General features: G+C 39.4%; 1 pseudogene; it reads right to left on the bottom strand.

Annotated features, from left to right (window-relative positions):
• Nucleotides 1–442: 442 nt before the first annotated feature.
• Nucleotides 443–5,302, bottom strand: LOC133762076 (heat shock cognate 71 kDa protein-like; annotated as a pseudogene).
• Nucleotides 5,303–7,501: the final 2,199 nt, after the last annotated feature.

Consider the following 7,501-nt stretch of genomic DNA (forward strand, 5'->3'; position numbering starts at 1 on the left):
TTTCCAAAACATCAACCCTTGTCAGCCTTTCACAAACATTGGTCCCTCCAAGTACCCTACCTTTCAGTTAGGGTAAAATGGAAGGACCCACTAACGGGATGCTGGCAAGGACCAGAACCACTGATAAGTGCTGGTAGAGGATTTGGATGTATCTTCCCTCAGGGGAATTCCAATTCCATATGAGTACCTGTGAGAAACCTTAAATATCTCCCCTTTGCTGAAGAAAGTCACCCCGGGGACCCCCTCCTGAGGAGCAATTTTTCTTTTCTCTTGCAGGTGTGAAAAGACTATATTGGACTCTGCCTCATTGTGACTGGATCATCATGGTACATCAGGAGTGGTGCTTTTATGCTAATTGCTCCGGCATCATTCAGGACAAGATCAAGACCCTCCAAGAGACCTTGAAAAATGTCATAAGGAACTAAGCTCTAGTTATCTGTGGTCAGGCCTTGGGGGATGGCTTCCTTATCTCCTCCCCCTTGTGGGCCCCTTGATCTCCATTGCCCTCATAAATTTGTCTAGGATCGCATTGCTGCGGTCCAGTTAATGGCGGTCCGACAATATGCCACTCTTCAAGAACCAGGTTATGCAGCTCTTTAAGCGCCAGATTGGGAGCCCTAGGCCACTGTCAAGATGTAGAGGTATAATACATGATACTCTGAATTGCTGAGGTGGTAGCCAATAACAGGTAAAATCCCTTGGGGCAGCACCTAACAGTTGAAGTAGTAGCCAAAGACAGGTAAGATCCCCAGAGGGGGATGACCTAAAACAGACATGCTCCCTAAAGGGCTGATCCCAGTCAGAGGGGACAACCTAAGACAGGCACACTCTCCACTCAGTTCCTCTTTCTCTCTTTAATATAAAACAAAAAGGGTGAAATATTGGGCATTGCCTAAAATAGTCCCTAACAACATGGCACCTGGCGGATGTTTGGGGGGGCGTGACTGCGGCCAGTGAGGTTAAACCACACGAGATCGGACCACCTGCAGGTATTGGTCCGATTTAGTTCTGGACACGTGGTCAGTGCATGATCCCTATACCTCGCTTAAGATGCCCCTGTGTGTGGTCCACTCATGCCTGCATGACCTTTTCACTAATTGGCTCCCCTACTGTGCATGTGTTTTGTAAGCTTTATAAGCCTGTACACTTCCTCAATAAAGTAGTTCCTGCTTCGACAGAATTCATGGTGCTTGCTGTGGTGTGCTTGACCTGTCGACCTTACCTCTCCTGTTCGCCTTGTCGGGAGTGCTTGTACTGTCCCCTGCTGGTCATGGGCCAGTCTCAGGCTTAAGACCCCAAGGAAAATCAGATGAGGCCCCTGGCTCCTGGCATCAGTCTGGCCTAACCCTGGCTGTTGTGGCTATTTGCGGAGTGAATCATCAGATGGAGGATCTCCCCCTGACCCCCGCCCGCCCCCATCTCTCTCTGTAACTCTGCCTTTCCAAAAAAAAAAAGTCTTCCAAGTTTTCAGTAGTCATTATATTCAGTTGATTGCCAAGTGAAGATGCCTATAACAGAAATAGATTTCCAAAAAAAGACAAGTAGACTGTCCTAAAGTATTTTCCCTTGTATGGTAAACAATTTTTCAGCATGCTGATAAACAAAATATGATTTGTGGTCTGAATGAGCTATAGTTTTCTCTTTTCTATCTAAATCTTATGCATTAGCATGGATATTTAAGAGACTTTCATTATAATTGCAAAATTGTTTAGCTGAAATTTAAATAAATGTGTTTAAATAAACTTACCTCACATTTGTAGACAGGTAAAGAATCTGCTTGTGAGAAGTCAAGAGGTATAAATCAAAAATCTGCTTAAATCTCACAGTCCCTTACCTACAATAAGTGCTTCTTTGTTGATGTCTACTTTCAGTCTCTGTAGCCTGTTTTAGCATGCTTATTGTGTAAAATCTTGACAGATTTATGGCATGTTCAGTCAGCAATAATCCCATAAATTTTTAAGACTTTCGTTCATCGTGATTCAAATAGATTTTTACTATGAGCATTTATTGGACAGTGTCCTTCCATGCCAATGGGGTTTGGTGAGAATCAATTTGAAATTGTGACATATACAAAAAAGAGATTTTTTTAAAATAAAAAGAAAAAAAATGTTTCCAGATAATAATATAAGTCAATTCATTTGTTATATTGTTTCTGACTACAATATATACAGACTTCACTTTAAGATACCAATTCTTTCTAAGGAAAATGATATAAAACTTATATTTATCACATTCCCATCTGTCTGAAAAATGATTGAGCGTTTAATGCCTGGTCAATTATCTGCATAGTTATAGTCAGGAGATGTTAAGATATATAGACTGATGATTACTTTTACTAATGGTTTGTGGTATATCTTGAGACCTATTTACCTATTTTGTTTGTAGCCTTCAGCCTAAAGTAAGTAACTTCTATAGATTTTGTATTGTGCCAATTTTAAATTTAGTTTTTTTTTTTTCCTTAAAGACTTATTTGAAAGGCAGAATTACAGAGATAGACAAAAAGAGACAAGAGACAGAGAATGATCTTTAATCTGCTGGTTTACTCTCCCAATGGCTTCATTGTCCAGGGCTAGGCCAAGGTGAAGCAAGAAATATGGAACACCATCCAAGTCTCTCACATGAGTGGCAAGGGCCCAAGTGTGCAGGCCACCTTCTACTGCTTCCTTAGGCACATTAGCAGGGAACTGAATTGGAATTAAAAGTGGAGCAGCCAGAACCAGCACTCACAGTTTTATTTCAGACTTTGTTTTTCAGTGGAAGATGGCCCAAGTGCTTAGCCCCTGCACATACATGGGAGACCTGGAAGAAACTCTTGACTCTTGGCTTCAGCTTGGCCCAGCTCTGGACATTGGGGCCATTTGGAGAGTGAACCAGTGGATGGAAGTCCTCTCTCTCTGTCTCTACTTCTCTCTGTCTGTAGCACAAATAAATATTTATTGTCAAATATGTCTTTAAAAATTTTTTAAAAGATTTTGTTTTTGCCACTTATAAGCAGTGCTCATTTAGTGCAATGATGTTTACTTTAGTTGTGTGTATGTTCCATGACCTTAAAAATTGCCACCTAACCTGCTACAAATTTCAGTCCTTTCATTTTTTATTGTGTGGAATAATGCTACAAGGGTTAGCTAACTCAACCTCTTCAATGTTGGGCCCTGAGGAAGCACCACCATAGAAAGAAGCATCCCTATCAGGGAAGCCCCCATACATTCCTCTTGGCATGCCTACTGTACTCTGGTACAACTCAGTCATGATGGGGTTGCAAACTTTCTTTGGCTCTTTCTGCTGATATTCCAATTCTTCCTTTTCTACAGTCTGCTTGTTATCCAGCCACTGATGATTTCATTACACTTGCCAATAATCTGTTTATCCTCTTCATTGATCTTGCACTGAAGTTTTAAATTTTCAACACTTGCTTTCATGTTGAATGCCTGGGATTCAAGTGCATTCTTAGAAGACACCTCCTCCTATGCCTTTCATCTTCAGCTTTGTATTTCTCAGCCTCCTGAATCATATGTTCAATATCTTCTTTGCTGAAATGGCACTTGTCATTAGTAATGGTAACCACGTTCTCTTTTCCTGTATTCTTTTCCACAGCAGAGACTTTTGGATTCCATCGACATCAAATTCAAAGTGACTTCTATCTGAAGAACAGCATGCCTATATGTTCAACTTGCCAAACAGATTGCTGTCTTTGATCATGGCATGCTTGCCTTCATAAACCTGAAGGAGCACACCAGCCTGATTGTCAGTGTAAGTGATGAAAATCTGTGTCTGTTGGTAGCAACAGTAATGTACTTCATGAGGACAGTCATGACTCCATCAACAATAGCCTAGGAAAGTGGAGTGACATCCAACAGCAGCAGACTTTGGACATTCTCTTATTTGTCTCCAGACTGACTGGCTTCCTTGACAGCTACAGCATAGGCAACAGCCTTTCTAGGTTGGTTCTCTTACATTCAGTTATTTTCCATGGAAGAAGTCTTGTAGAAGCTTCTGAATCTTGGGGATTCAGATTAAACACCCATGAGGATGATATCATGGCTCTGAAACCTGTCTAGCTTAGAATATCAAGGGACTTTTTCTATGGGATGGTGTGTCATGGAAAAGGTCAGCATTAAACCCTTCTAATTGAGAATGGGGAATGGAGTTATAGAAGTTGATTCCTTTTTTTTTTTTCACTTTGTGTTGCTATATGGGGGCAAACTGTTGAAATCGTTACCTAATTTATACTAAACTGATCTTTTGTATATAAAGAGAATTGAAAATGAATCATGATGTGATTGGAAGGGGAGAGGGAGCGGGAAAGGGGAGGGTTGTGGGTGGGAGGGAAGTTTTGGGAGGGGGAAGCCATTGTAACCCATGAGCTGTACTTTGGAAATTTATATTCATTAAATAAAAGTTAAAAAAAATAACATTAAGATATAGAAAAAAAAAAGAAGTTGATTCCTTCATGGAGAGACTCTATTTCAATGTTATCCTACGTATTGAAAGAGAAGATATGTTTAGCTCATTCACAAGCAGTAAGAGAAGTGTCTGACAGCTCTTGTTCTCACTGATGTAATTCTTATCTTTGCACTTGAACTCGACAATAAAATGTTTGATAATTTGGTTGTCAAAGTGCTTTCCATCTAATTGTGTGTCTCCAGCTGTGGGTTTTTACATCTAAGATTCCATCTCAGTTTTGAAGATGTGCTATCAAAAGTACAACTTCATAAGCCAAAATTCAGCACATTTCCTTCATCCTCGACTTGTCTGTTTATGCTACAATCAATAGAAACATAAGTCAGGCCATTGATAATTCTAAGGACATTGAGACCAGCAGTGGATCTAGCACTTTTTATCGCTTGGCATAGAGAATCATTAAAGTAAGCTGTCACTGGGAACACAGCACTGATGGTAGTCATTCCGTGATGGATTTCTGCAATTTTCTTCATCTTTGTCAGAACCATTGAGGATATCTCCTCTGGAAAGAAATGCTTTGTCTCTCCTTTGTACTCTATTTGGACCTTGGACTGCCTGCATCATTTGAGATCATGAACAGGCAATGCTTCATATAGGACAGGACAAGAGCATCATTAATATTGTGTCGAATCAATCATTCTTCATCAAAGCCATGTTGGTGGGGTTCATTGCAACTGGATTCTTTGCAAAATCACCAATCAATTGTTTGGTGTCTGTAAGATGAAATAGCTTGGGTGGTTCGGTTACTCTCATCATTGGTAATTATCTCCACTTCCCTGTGTTGAAAGACATCAACGTAAGAGTAGGTGTTGCCAAGATCAATGCTAACTGTTGCTCCTTTATATATGATTGCTTGCTTGTAGGTCCAATTCTGCTAATGAAAAAACACACCAACCTGTAGAGCTGACATTGTATTCAATGAAACCCAACTTCTGTAGTTTTAAATGACCTGGATCTTAGTTTATATTAGTATTTAACTTTATATTGTGTGTTATACAAAACTATTATTTGACTTATAGGGACTGGCATTCTAGCACAACAGATAAATTTTGCAGACCAGTTGCTACACTTCAGATCCAGTTTACTGCTAATGCAGCTGGGAAAGCAGCAGATGAGATGGCTTGAGTGCTTGTGTCCTTTTCACCTCACATGGGAGACCAGGATGGACTTTGTAGCTGCTGGTTGGGACCCGGCCCCCAGCCCTGACTGTTGTGGATAATTAGAGAGTTAACCAGCCAATCGATGATATCCCTCTTTGTCCCCCTGGTCTCTCTCTCTCTCTCTCTCTCTCTCTCTCTCTCTCTCTCTGTGTGTGTGTGTCCTCATTTCTCTGTCACTCAAATAAAGAAATAAACCTTAAAATATTGTTCAACTAAAGGCATTGTTCTTCAGGTAAAACTTTAATTGAGGCATTGGTAGGTTAAAGTATAACAACAAACCTGGAATAATGAATAGAATAGCTATGATACCTGGATAGTATTTAAGTTTTTCATCTTTGTGCACATCAGGGAAGGGTCTTTTGTTTTAGAAAAATATAAGAGAAACATTTCTGAACACAGAATATCATTCCTATAATGAAATATGTGTTAGGAAATATATTGAGCTGCAATGTTTTTCCTTAAGTCTTATTCTTGATGGTGGAAACCAAGGAGTATTAAAAATATGTCTAAAAAGGAAAAGTTGAAGAAAAAAGCCCCCACTTACACACACGGGAATTAGTTTATTCTTCAGTTTCCTAAGCCAATTCATGACATTATCAGAGCTAAATTGGTGGCCATATTCTCCCTTTGCACATTTTATTAGCTCGAAGTTGGTTCTTTTTAATTAAAGTTTCAGTTTTCCTAAAAATACAAAGAAAACACCAAATAGAGAAAATATTGTTCTGCAGAAACATCTCAACTGCAACAATGTTCTGAAAAAAGTTTCACATTTTTGCTATTGCTGTATCTCTTAGAGGGGCATCAAATTCTTCATTCAGAAGCAGCTCTTTTTTATCTATCTTATGTCTAGCAGATGCCCCTTGACTTTACAAGGATTATGTCCTGATAACCCTGTTGTAAACTGAAAATACTATAAGCTAAAAATGCATTGAATACACTTACCCTAACAGAAATCATAGCTTAGAAATACACATTGTAAAATATTATTTGTTTTGTTTCTGATTGTAAAACTGATGGGAACTGTGACTCACAGATATTGTCCAGCACTAGCAAGAGTATTTTACAACACAGCTCTAGCCTGAGAAAAGATCACACTTCAAAATTTGAAGTACAGATTCTACTGTATGTTTCTCACTTCATGAAATTGTAAAGTTGAAAACTTTCAAGTTGAATCATAATAATTCAAGGACTATTTGCAGTTTTATATTTGAACTCTGAAGACATTGAGATCTGCAGGGAGGGAAAACAAGATTCCCAATATAGTTAGTCATTTAGTTAGGTTCTTTTAAGTTTTTCAATAAATCTGGAAGCACATGAACAAACAAGCACACTAAAATTGGTAAGAGATGTTAATAAAAGAAACAAGAATGCATGACAGGGGCTAGTGCTGTGGTGCAGAGGGTAAAGCCACCACCTTCAATGCCAGCATCCCATATAGGCACAGGTTCAAGTCCCGGCTTCTCCATTTCTAATCCAACTCTCTGCTATGGCCTGGGAAAGAAATGGAAGATGACCCAAGTCCTTGGGCCCCTGCACCCTCTTGGGAGACCTGGAATAAGCTCCTGGCTCTTGGCTTCAGATCTGCACAGCTCTGCCTGTTGTGGCCATCTGAGGAGTGAACCAGTGGATGGAAGACCCCCACCCATCTCTCTCTTTCTGCCTCTGCCTCTCTGTAACTCTTCCTTTAAATAAATAAAATAAATCTTTTAAAAAAAAGAATGCATGAAAAAGGGATCTCAGTGAGTATTGATATTTGGAAAAATCATCCTTAGAACCTAATCAAGCCAGCATGGTAGTCAGTGAAAACAAGAGAGAGAAGCTCATGTATAGAACACTGTGGTAATATAGTACTACAAAATAGTTTATTATTAACAAATATT

This window comes from Lepus europaeus, chromosome 6 (genome assembly GCF_033115175.1).
Source record: "Lepus europaeus isolate LE1 chromosome 6, mLepTim1.pri, whole genome shotgun sequence".
NCBI classification, from domain to species: domain Eukaryota; kingdom Metazoa; phylum Chordata; class Mammalia; order Lagomorpha; family Leporidae; genus Lepus; species Lepus europaeus.